The 12,647-nt window shown below is 39.6% G+C and overlaps 1 long non-coding RNA gene across 2 annotated transcripts in view; it reads left to right on the forward strand.

Moving 5' to 3' along the window:
• LOC110740476 overlaps positions 1–12,647 on the forward strand; it is a 33,306-nt gene that overhangs the window by 15,475 nt on the left and 5,184 nt on the right. The window lies entirely within an intron of this gene.

Genomic DNA, 12,647 nt, shown 5'->3' on the forward strand with positions numbered 1-12,647 from the left:
GAATATGAATCATTCTATTATAAAGATACACGCACAAGTATGTTCACGCAGCACTATTCATAATAGCAAAGACATGGAGTCAACCCAAATGTACATTAATGATAGACTGAATAAAGAAAATATGGTATATATATGCTATGGAATACTATGCAGCCATAAAAAGGAATGAGATCATGTCCTTTGCAAGGACATGGATGGAGCTGGAAGCCATTATCTTCAGCAAACTGACACAGGAACAGAAAACCAAACATCACGTGTTCTCACTTATAAATGAGAGCTGAACAATGAGAACACAGGGAGGGGAAGAACACACACTGGGGCCTGTAGGTGGGAGTGGGGGGAGGGAGAGCATCAGGATAAATAGCTAATGTATGTGAGGCTTGATACCTAGGTGATGGGTTGGTTGGTACAGCAAACCACCATGGCACATGTTTACCTATGTAACAAGCCTGTATGTTGTGCACATGTATACTGGAACTTAAAATAAAATAAAATTAAATTAAAAGAAAAAAAGAATAAGGAGTCAGGTGCAGTAGCTCATGCCTGTAATCCCAGCACTTTGGGAGGCCAAGACAGGTGGATTACTTGGGCCCAGGAGTTTGAGACCAGCCTGACAATATAGTAAGGCCCCATGTTTACAAAAAGTAAAAAAAAAAAAAAAAAGAAAAAAGAAAAAAAGAAAAAATTAGCCAGGTGTAGTGTTGCACACCTGCAGTCCCAGCTACTTGGAGGCTGAGGTGGGAGGATCAGTTGAGCCCAGGAAGTTGAGGCTGCCATGCCACTGCACTCCAGCCTGGGTGACAGAGTGAGACCCTGTCTCAAAAAAAGAAAGAAAGAAAAGAAAAGAAAAGGAAGGAAGGAAGGAAGGAAGGAAGGAAGGAAGGAAGGAAGGAAGGAAGGAAGGAAGGAAGGAAGGAAGGGAAGGAAGGAAGAGAACTATTCCTAGCAACGGCTTTTGAGCAAAAGGAAAATTATAGAAAATCTTTAATTTTATATGGGTCGAGTAGCCATTCCAGATTTTGGTTTAATTCATTCATTAATTTAAATTGGTAAATAAAGATGGTATATATTTATGATGTACAACATGATATTTTGAAATATATATACATTGTGGAAAGGCTAAATCAAGCCAATCAACATGTGCATGACCTCACATACTTACTATTTTGTAGTGAGAAAATTTAAAATCTATTCTCTTAGCAATTTTCAAATACAGAATGTTATTAACGATAGTTAATACTTAGTAGACAATAGTTAATTGTCACCATGTTGTACAACATATCTTTTTAGCTTACTCCTCCTGTCTTATTGAAATTTTGTATCCTTTGACCAACATGCCACCCCACCCCCTCCCCCAACCTCCTGGTAACCACCATTCTACTCTCTGCTCTTATGAGTTCAGCTTTTATATATTCCACATATAAGTGAGATTGTGTGATATTTGTGTTTCTGTACCTGACTTATTTCACTTAGGGTTTTTCATCATTAATCCTACTAAGCTTTCTTGGCTACCCAGCAGTCCTTGACAAATCATTTACTAGGAAGATGATGGCTTCATCTGCAGTGAAAACTGGCAATGAGTTTTCTATATCCAAAGCAGTTTATTTAAAATTCAGCTAATGATAAATCACCAGGTATCTGAAAGCTCTCAGCCATTTCACTCTTCTCAGTGCCCTGACCACTCTAATCTCCAGGTATGCTGGCCCTAGGATAGAGATGCTCTTAGTTAAACCAGAGAAGGGATAACTCTCTGTAATTCATAATATTCATTCTAAGGATGGTAAGAAGCATGATAGCAATAACATGTGCTGTAACTACAATCTATGAAGTTATCCGATTAGAGAGGAAAATTTCCCCAATTATATTCAATATCATAAATTTCCATTTGTAATGAATATAAGTTTTCAGCCTAAACATTAGTGGAGAAACTGGTAGAATTGAATAAAGTCTGTGGTTTATACTATTGTACAATTCTTAATTTCTTAGTTTTAACAAATGTACCGTGATTATATTAGACGTTAGAGGAAGTTGAGAGAAGGGTATATGGAAACTCTCTACTATCTTTGCAACTTTTCTGTAAATCTAGAACTATTCCAACACAAAAAATTTATTTTAAAAAGCACTTGATTCCTACCTCTTACCGTATGCAAAATGATTCATCAACCTAAATGTAAGAGCTAAAACTATAAAAGTCCTAGAGGAAACATAGGAGTGAATCTTGGTGACCGTGAATTAGGCAACGGTTTCTTAGATATGACATCAAAAGCACAAGCAACCAAAGGAAAAATAGATAAAATAGACTTCATCAAAATTAAAACTTTGTGTTTCAAAGCACACCATCAAGAAAGTAAAAAGACAACTCATGGAATAGAAAATATTTGCAAAATTTGCAAATAATATATCTAATAAAGGATTTGTATGCAGAATATGTAAATAACTCTTACAATTGAGCAATAAAAAGCAAATAACCCAATTTTTTTTTTTTTTTTTGAGACGGAGTCTCGCTCTGTCACCCAGGCTGGAGTGCAGTGGCCGGATCTCAGCTCACTGCAAGCTCCGCCTCCCGGGTTTACGCCATTCTCCGGCCTCAGCCTCCCGAGTAGCTGGGACTACAGGCGCCCGCCACCTCGCCCGGCTAGTTTTTTGTATTTCTTAATAGAGACGGGGTTTCACCGTGTTAGCCAGGATGGTCTCGATCTCCTGACCTCGTGATCCGCCCGTCTCGGCCTCCCAAAGTGCTGGGATTACAGGCTTGAGCCACCGCGCCCGGCCATAACCCAATTTTTTAAATGGGCAAAGGATTTAAGTAGACATTTTCCAGAGTATATATATGAAGGGTCAATAAGTATATGAAAAGATGCTCAACACTATTAGTCATTAGGAAAATGTAGATCAAAACCACAATGAGATTCCACTTCACACCCACTAGGTTGGTTAAAATAAAAAAAGACATAAAGTGTTTAGCCTGATTTAATCATTCTACATTGCAAACATATATCAAAACATCACATTGTACCTTATAAACATATATAATAGTTGTTTTTCAATTAAAAATAAAATTAAATGATATTAAAAAAACAAAACAAAGAAAAAATATTAAGTGATGATGAAAATGTGGAGAAATTGGAACCCTTATCATATATTGCTGGTGGGATGATAAAATACTCCAGACACTCAAAACAGTTTGGCAAATTCCTCAAAATGTTAAACATGGAATTATTATATGACCCAGCAATTCTACTCCTAGGTATATGCCCAGCAGAATTGAAAACCTATGTCCACACGAAAACATGTACATAAATGTTCATTGCAGCATCGTTCATCACAGGAAAGAAATGACAACAGACTAAATCTTCATTAACTGATGAATAGATTAACAAAATGAGGTATACCCATATGATGGAACATTATTCAGCAAATAAAAAGAAAAAAATAACGAAGCACTAATAGATGCTACAAAATGGATGAGCCTCAAAAACATTATGCTAAGTGAAGCACACACAGAAAGCCACATTCTATTATTCATTTATATGAAATGTCCAGAATAGGCAAATTCATAGAAACAGTAAGTAGAATAATGGTTGCCAGGGGCTGGGAAGAGGAAATGGTAGGTAGTTGCTAATGAGTATTAGGTTTCTTTTTTCATGATGAAAATATTCTGAAATTAGATAGTGGTTGTACAACTCTGTGCTGTATTATGCAATTGTACACTTTAAAAGGTTAAATCTTATAGTGTGTGAATTATATCACAATAAAGCCATTGTTTCTAAAATGTACTCAGAGTACTTGTTGGCACAGAGTAAGTACTATGTTTCGAAATATTCACTGCCCTCTCCCTGGGATGTCTTAGCATGTGACTTACCTTAGCCAATGAAATGTGCCTCTGGCTGTGCACAGTGGCTCACACCTGTAATTCCAGCACCTTGGGAGGCCGAGACGGGTGGATCACAAGGTCAGGAGTTTGAGACCAGCCTGGCCAACATAGTTAAACCCCGTCTAAAATATACTAAATATACTAAAAATACACACACACACACACACACACACACACAAATTAGCCGGGCATGGTGATGTACTCCTACAGTCTCAGCTACTCAAGAGGCCGAGGCATGAAAATCGTTTGAACCCAGGAGGCAGAGGTTGCAATGAGCCGAGATCGTGCTACTGCACTCCAGCCTGGGAGACAGAGTGAGACTCCAGGTAAAAAAAAAAAAAAAAAGAAAGAAATGTGCCTCGAAATTATGTATATCACATCCAGGGAGAAGCTTTGGGAGCTAGCATGTGGTTCACTGTATCCCTTTGCCCTCTACCATAACACTCAGCAATGTTCAAAATAGGAGTAGCATCATCAGCCTGGGTCCTAGAGTAAAAACAGCATAGAGCAGAGCCACAGCCAGCATTTGATGGACACACAGTATGAGTGAGAACTGATGTAAACTACTGAGATTTTAGAGTATTTGTTAACACAGCAAAATCCAGCCTATCCTGACTAATGCAGGATATTACCGTATAATAATAACTACTATTATCATTACCACGACTAGCAATCAGGAAGTAGAGACTGTTGTGCAATCACCTCAAACAATACCTCCAATGTGCCACACATGGCAAACATGTGGAGATACCATGCGGACAGAGGACGCAGGTGAGAAGTCAAGTCAGAAGGAACACTCTCATCAATAACGATTTACCGAGCAGCCTGTACTGGTTCTGGGGAATTCAGAGATGCCATGTACAATCTCTCTTTCTCAGGGAACTCAGCTAACAACAGCAGCTACTGTTGATTGAACACTTACTATGTGCCAAGCCCTTCAGGCTCCAGCACATGCATTGTCTCCAGTCTCACCAAAGAGCAGTTTGGTGATGAACAAGAAACTTCTCCAATTTTCACCCACAAATAAACAATTCTATTTTAGAGAAATTAGTGAAGCAAATGAAAGGTTGTGGGATCCGTTTAAAATAGCTGCAGAGTGTCAGCGGCTGTGAGCCAGACCAAACAGCACACCTTCCCACACATCCTACTTGGGCCTGTGATTACTCAAATCCCAGCACTGGCCTGGGGAGCTGCCCACCAGGAACATCCCTCCACAGAACAACTAGAAGGCAGCTTGCCAGAAAAGGGCAGAGCTGGACCTGCCTTCAGCCTCTGAATGGACTAAGAGTTAATGGGTGGAAATGCATGAAATTGTTCTTTAAAAATTTGTGCTTAACATCATGACTCCCATGCTTTGGTTTTCTACCACTTCACCTGGCTGTTTGCTTTTGTAGTTCTGGCACTAGTTCAGCCGCGCCGAGGGAGCTGGGAGAGGGAAATGGCTCACAGACTCCTGGGAAGCTGAAGCTTGATCTTAAGTCTTTTTGGTGGTAAGGAGGCTGCAGAGACAAACATGCATTCATGTGCTAAATGTTTTAAAACTCTCTCTTTGTAAATGGAGCATGGTAAGTCTAATTCTGCACTCCAATGACAGGCACAAGGACAGATGCTGGACCTTGAGACATACAAAAGTGACAAAGCAGGCTGATGAATAAGATGTCATCTCTTCTACCCACGAAGAAGTCATCCTGGTTGAGGTTAGGCAGAGACACAAAATTGTGCCTTGAATGTAGAAGTACAGCAAGTACCAAGGGGGTGCATCTTTTCCTGTCCTGGGGCAGGAAGGGCATAGGTGACACCAGAGACTAGGAAAGCTTCTGCTGGAGGGGAAGAGCCCCTCGGCGGGGGGAAGAGACAAGGTTTGACTGGTTTGCTGTGGAGGGGGTGGTGTGCAGTGGCTGCCGTCCCGCCCTCTGAGGCAGAGGCAGGGAACAGTTAGGAGCTCCCAGGTGCATCTCAACTGCCACACCATCTCAGCCTTGGAGTCTCTCATGTGTACAGTATGCATTTCCTTTAAAAAAAAAAAAAAATCAGAGAAACAACATCTTTAAAGCGAACCAGTTTCTTTCCACCTGACCCTGCTTTCTCCTGTAACGGAGGACAGCCTCAGAGAAGACGCTATGCGGTCTCTGAAAAAGTGGCCAACCGTAGGTAACAGGGGAGTGAGGACACAGCAGCCTTCTGATCTCACCGTGGACACAGTAGCGAACTGACAGTCAGTTCAGGAGGATTTAAAAACGTTCTCTGGGCCTGGTTTAAGATGCCCCATTTTCAGACATTCTTGGTAAAATCTGGAGTGCAGGAGAGATGCAGCTATAGACCCAGTTAGGTGACATCAGCAGGTCACCTCTGAGCAGGTCATAGGGTAGGAGAGAATGGGACGTGGTATATAAGGGTTGTGGCAGGGTCACGGGCACCATCCTGTACACAGGGTGGGGAATGGGCAGGGATGCAAAAGAAGTCCCTCCCCCAAGTTGGATGTAACCTCTGAATTCCCATGGCAGTGCATCTGTATTCCTGTATCTCTTGCCCCATGCATGAGGGTAGGAGTTGGTCTGGTTCATCTTTGCTTCCTCAACAGTGACTGATGGGTGCCTGTGCCAAAGCAATATTGTGTAATTAGAGGACTCTGGAGCTAGGCTGGCTGCATTGGAATCCTGAACTTTCTACTGACATTTGTATTTCACAGATGTTGCTTATCTCGTTAAAATAACGAAGACATTGAAGTAAAATGACTTCTTCAGTTATTCATGCATTCATTCAACAAATATTTATTGAGAGCCAAGGCACTGCTGGGATACAGATAAAAATCTCTGCACTCATAAAGCTTGCATTCCAGTGTGAGGAGATAAACCATAAACCAACGAATATGTAAAACGGGTAGGATGTCAGACTGTAATCAGTGCTATGGAGAAAAGTAAAGCTAGGAAGAGCCTTTTTCAACGGAAGGATCAGAAAAGACCTCCTGTGCAGTTTGAGCAGAGACCTGGTGGAGGTGGGGATCTGCCTTGTAGTATTTAGCTGAGCATCCTAGGAAGGGCAGGGTCCTGATGGGAGTCTGGTGTGTCCACGGATCAGCAAGGAGGTCATGATGTTCTGTTATTTGTCCAGGATTAATCAATACAAAGCTTGAGTCCCAGTCTAGTGCTGTAGTGCTAGAATTTTACACCTAAATATTTTCTTACTTCATGGGCGCTGCAAATTTTATAAATGCAGGTTTTACTTTTTTTTCCTTCTAAATATCTTTATTTGAGTATCTTTAGTAAATAAGTTGACTTTAAGTTCTTTGTTTCTTTTGAGACGGGATCTTGCTATGTTGCTCAGGCTGGTCTTGAACTCCTGGGCTCAAGTGATCCTTCTGTCTTGGCCTCCCAAAGTGTTGGGATTACAGGCATGAGCCACCATGCCTGGCTGATGCTAAATTCTTAACATGCCTAGTATATTTTAAAAAATAATTTTAACCATTTTTAAATGTACAACTCCATGGCATTAAATACAATCAGTGTCATGCAGCCATAACCACTATCCATCTCCAGAACTTTTCCAGCATTCCAAACAAAAGTTCTGTATCCATCAAGCCATTAACTCTCTTCCCTCACCTCCATTGCTGGGTAATGTCTACTCTATTTCTGTCTCTATGAATTTGCCTGTTCTAGATATCTCATATAAGTGGAATCATACTATGTGTCTCTGGCTTATTTCACTTAGCATGCTTTCAAGGTTCATCTATTTTGTAGCATTAGTAAAATTTTACTTTTTATGGCTGAATAGTATTCCATTGTATATGTAGAATATACCACATTTTACTTACCCATTCACCTGTTGATGGTCATATGAGTTGTTCCCATATTTTGGCTATCATGACTAATGCTGCTGTGAACACTGGTGTGCAAGTATCTGAGTTACTGCTTTGAGTATATGTCTAGAAGTGGAATTGCTGGGTTACATGGTAATTCTACAATTAACATTTTTAAAGACCACCAAACTGTTTCTCACAAAGGCTACACCATTTTCCACTCCCAGCAGCAATGTACGAGGGTTCCAGTTTTTCCACATCATCTTTGCCAATGGTTTTTTTTTTTTTTTTTTTTTAGCTCCCTGATTTTCACAGGGCATATTTTCATTTTTTAAATAGCCATCCTAATAGGTGTGTGAAATGGTACCTCATTGTGGTTCAGATACTACTTTTTTCACTGACTACTGGAAATAGTCAAATTTGTGATGCATTTTTAATAGCGGTGTGTGTGTATAATATATACACTTATTTTTTTTTTTTAAAGAGACTGAGGCTTCCCATCTTGCCCAGGCAGGTCTCCAACTCCTGGCCTCAAAGGGTCCTCCCATGTCATCTTCCCCAAGTGTTGGAATTACAGGCATGAATCATGGTACCTGGCTGGTGTGTGTGTATACACACACACACACACACACACACACATAGTTTTTGTTTCTGTATTTTACAAACCCTTGCGTCAAGGGCTGACTTTCAATATATTGCAGTGAGGGAGCTGCTCTGCCATGTACGAAACCCCAAATGATGTATACATTTTTGTTTGGCCCTAGTGACTCTTTTTATGACCCAATTCTAAATTTATAGCAGTGGTTCTCAACTAGCAGTGATTTTCATTCTCTGTCCTTCCTGCTGGTGACATTTGACCATGTCTGGAGACATTTTGGGTTGTCACAACTAAAGGAGGGGGTGCTACTGGCATCTACTGGGTAGAGGCCAGGGATGCTGCAAAACATCCTACAATGTACAGGGGAGCCTCCCAAAACAGAATTATTTGGCTACTTCCAAATATCAGTGCCAGGGTGGAGACTCCCTGGATTATAGCTTGTCATATTTCAGGTATCTTCAAAACGTGCCTTAATTCCTTTTGGGAGTAAAGCAGAATATATAGTAAGCTCTTGTGAACTAAATGACATTAACATTGTGATAAAGATGCAGAAGGTATAACTTTCCTTTAATGCTACTATCTATATGTGTACTCAAATTATATATAATTGAATGTATTTATTGAATTAGTTGCTAATTAATAACCTAAAGTACAATGTGAGATAAAAATACTGCTATTGATATTTCCAAAAAATTACCATGTTCCTGAAGGAAACAAATCTAGACATCTTTCACTGAAGATGGTCTTTCATTAAATTAAAAAATATTTACTGGGCCGGGTGTGGTGGCTCATGACTGTAATCCCAGCACTTTGGGAGGCTGAGGCGGGCAGATCACCTGAGGTCAGGAGTTCGAGACCAGCCTGACCAACATGGAGAAACCCTGTCTCTACTAAAAATACAAAATTAGCCAGGTGTGGTGGCACATGCTTATAATCCCAGCTACTCAGGAGGCTGAGGCAGGAGAATCACTTGAACCCGGAAGGCGGAGGTTGCAGTGAGCTGAGATTATGCCATTGCACCCCAGCCTGGGCAACAAGAGTGAAACCCCATCTCAAAAAAATTCACTGAATGCAATCACGTGCCAGATTCTCTGTTTAGAACTAAAAATATATGGGTGGACCAGATGGATGTAGTCCCTGTACCTTCAGAGCACAAACCTCGCTAATGAACATTTTGCATCAGGCCAACCTTTTTTTTTTTTTTTTTTTTTTGAGATGGAGTCTTGCTCTTTTGCTCAGGCTGGAGTGCAGTAGTGTGATCACAGCTCACTGCAACCTCCACCTCCCAGGTTCAAGTGATTTTCCTGCCTCAGCCTCCTGAGCAGCTGTGACTACAGGCATGCGCCACCACACCTGGCTAATTTTTGTATTTTTAGTGGAGACGGGGTTTCACCATGTTGGCCAGGCTGTTCTTGAACTTCTGAGCTCAAGTGATCTGCCCACCTCGGCCTCTGAAAGTACTGGAATTACAGATGTGAGCCACTGTGCCCCACCCATTTGTTAACAGTGTTTTGATGCCCCTCCTCTTTTAAAGTTGAAAAGCTGAAGGCAACAGAAATTCTTATAAAATGGAAAACTTTAATTGTTTAAAGCAAAGGCACAAGTAAACATTTCAGGTTATTATACAATGTTACAATAAAAAATTCCAACAGTAAAATGAAACACATTATAACTTTGCTTCTTGGTAGTATATTGAATGTATTATTCTATCATCTCCTCTTTGGAGTGAAAAGAAAGGATAGGCAGATCAATGGATGTGATGTAAAAACTTGGATCATAAATAGCATCCACTATATCTTTAACCAGAAATTGAATTTCAGTAGAATTAAAATTAATTTTTAAAACTTAGTTTTGTTAATAATAGAGCAGCAATAACTTTCAAGCTAAAACTCATTGTTTTAATAAGTAAATAATTGATTTCATGAAATGTTCGCTGTCAATGTCTGGTATGTTAATGTACATTAATCAAGCTGGTCATGAAACAGTTTTACCAAAATATAATTCATATACTTATTTTACTTTAAACTTGAATATTACAGTGCATTATATAAAAGATAAATGAGAATAAGGAACTAAATTATTTCTTATGATGTCAGATATAATATACTTAAAAAGGTGTAGACCTTATTTTCAATCAAAGGCACTATCTGGAGAGTTAACAAGCTGCATCATGTTCAGAGCTGAGAAAAAGTTTTTCTCCTTCCCAAATAACTGGCCGATTAGTTGAAACCTGACATCTCAGTTAGCAAACACTGAATACCTAGTATCTAGCCAAAAAACAAACAAACAAACAAACAAAAAGATGGTGGGGGTAGAAATTGTGTAAAGTTACATCTTTGACTTCTTTTCCCAGGAAGAAAAAAATTTTTTTTTTTTTTTAAAGAGATAGGGTCTTGCCATGTTGCCCAGGTTGGAGTGCAGTGGTTATTCATTCACACGTGTGATCATTACACACTACAGCCTCAAACTCCTGTACTCTAGTGATCCTCCTGCCTCAGCCTGTTGGATAGCTGGGACTACAGGAGTGTGCCAATTTTTAAAAAGGCTGTTGAAGTGTTTTCTTGATCTAAAAGTGTCTGTTTCATTAACTCAATGCAATTTCCATTTTATTCACATCACTTGTATCCTATACTCGCAGCTTGTCAACCCAGGATGGCAATGACAACCAGGAATGTAATTATCCCAAGGGAGCAAGCTTTCTTATGAGTCATTTCAGTCACTTTTCTCCCCTGAATATTACTCAACTCTAAGTGTTTAACTTAACAACATTTAAATATCACAAAGTGTCAGAGATTAAATAAAATTTATCAAGAGAACATTGTTCAATGCTTCAAAGTCTTCAACAACATACTTACATTAATTTGAATGAAAAGGAGTCAAACCAGGGCATGATATCCTATTGCATCCTAAAGGCCTGGAAGATTTTAAACTCTTCTGAGGTGTATTTGAATCAGATCTTCAAAGAAAAGAGTGTTATTTCTAGTTTTTTGTTGTCCAAATTACAAGAGTTTCAACGAATTAAGGTTTCCTTACCATGATTCTTTTAACACCTAATTCCTAATCGGAAATGGTACTTAAGAATATCAAAGTTTAGAATTCAAACATGATTCTGAAAATTTCTTATCTTAAAGTCAAATGATAACCTTTACTCAATAAAGTATACCCTTAAAGGTCTGTGATGCATGCTTTAAAGAACAGTGATGGGATTCTGGAATTATTTCCTTTCTTTCTCTTTCTCGAAAGATACAGATATCTTTCTACAATTTTCTATGGAATAAGAGACTTCATCATATAAAATGGCTGGCATGTTTTCCCTTTTGAATAGTTCTGAGTATAAGATCCACCATGAAATTTTACGTTTCCAAATCATAAGCTTAATAGCAAAAGCAAACAATTTGACCTACCACTGAGTTAAACTGAAGAAGAAAAACCTGCATTTTAGAGTATTTGTTATCAAGGGTTAGCAAACTTTTTCTGTAAAGGATCAGATAAATATTTTAGGCTACCTGGGCCATATAGTCTCCCTCGCAATGACTCAACTCTGCTACTGTAGCACAAAGCAGCCATACACAGTATTTAAAAGGGTGAGGATGGGTGTGCCCCAATAAAACTTTACATATGGATTTAAAACGGTGAGGATGGGTGTGCCCCAATAAAACTTTACATATGGACACCGCAATTTGAATTTCATATAATTTTCATGTGACACAAAATATTAGTCTGTGGAACTTTTCCCCCAACTATTTAAAAAAGTAAAAAGTGGCAGCTGACTGGAATAGCTTGTAGGCTGCAGTTTGCTGACCCCTAGTCTAGATCATTCAGATCTCTTGATGTGAGGGTCAAAGCAATAATGTGGCCATGAATCATCTCACTTCACTTGGGCATTGATAGCCTTTTGAGCTGATAGTATAGAACTCCGAACGAAAAATCCCCAAAGCACAAGACAATCCTACGAGTAAGTAGTATCTACACTTACAAACTGTGTAGAGCTTGTAAGTGTTGATACTCATATATCTATCTGCATATATATTCAGGAAACATTTAAATCAAATTTATTTAAATTACATTGTCAAAAAAGCAGGGAACTGCCAGGTGTGGTGGCTTACACCTAGTAATCCCAGCACTTTGGGAGGTCAAAGCGGGTGGATCACCTGAGGTCAGGAGTTTGAGATCAGCCTGGCCAACATAGTGAAACCCCATCTCTACTAAAAATACAAAAATTAGCCAGTCGTGGTGGCGTGCACCTGTAGTCGCAGCTACTTGGTAGCTGAGGCAGGAGAATCGCTTGAACCCTGGAGGTGGAGGTTGCAGTGAGCCAAGATCGCACCACTGCACTCCAGCCTGGGTGACAAGAGTGAGACTTCATCTCAAAAAACAAA

The sequence above is a fragment of the Papio anubis genome, chromosome 1, assembly GCF_008728515.1.
Source record: "Papio anubis isolate 15944 chromosome 1, Panubis1.0, whole genome shotgun sequence".
In the NCBI taxonomy this organism is placed as follows: Eukaryota; Metazoa; Chordata; class Mammalia; order Primates; family Cercopithecidae; genus Papio; species Papio anubis.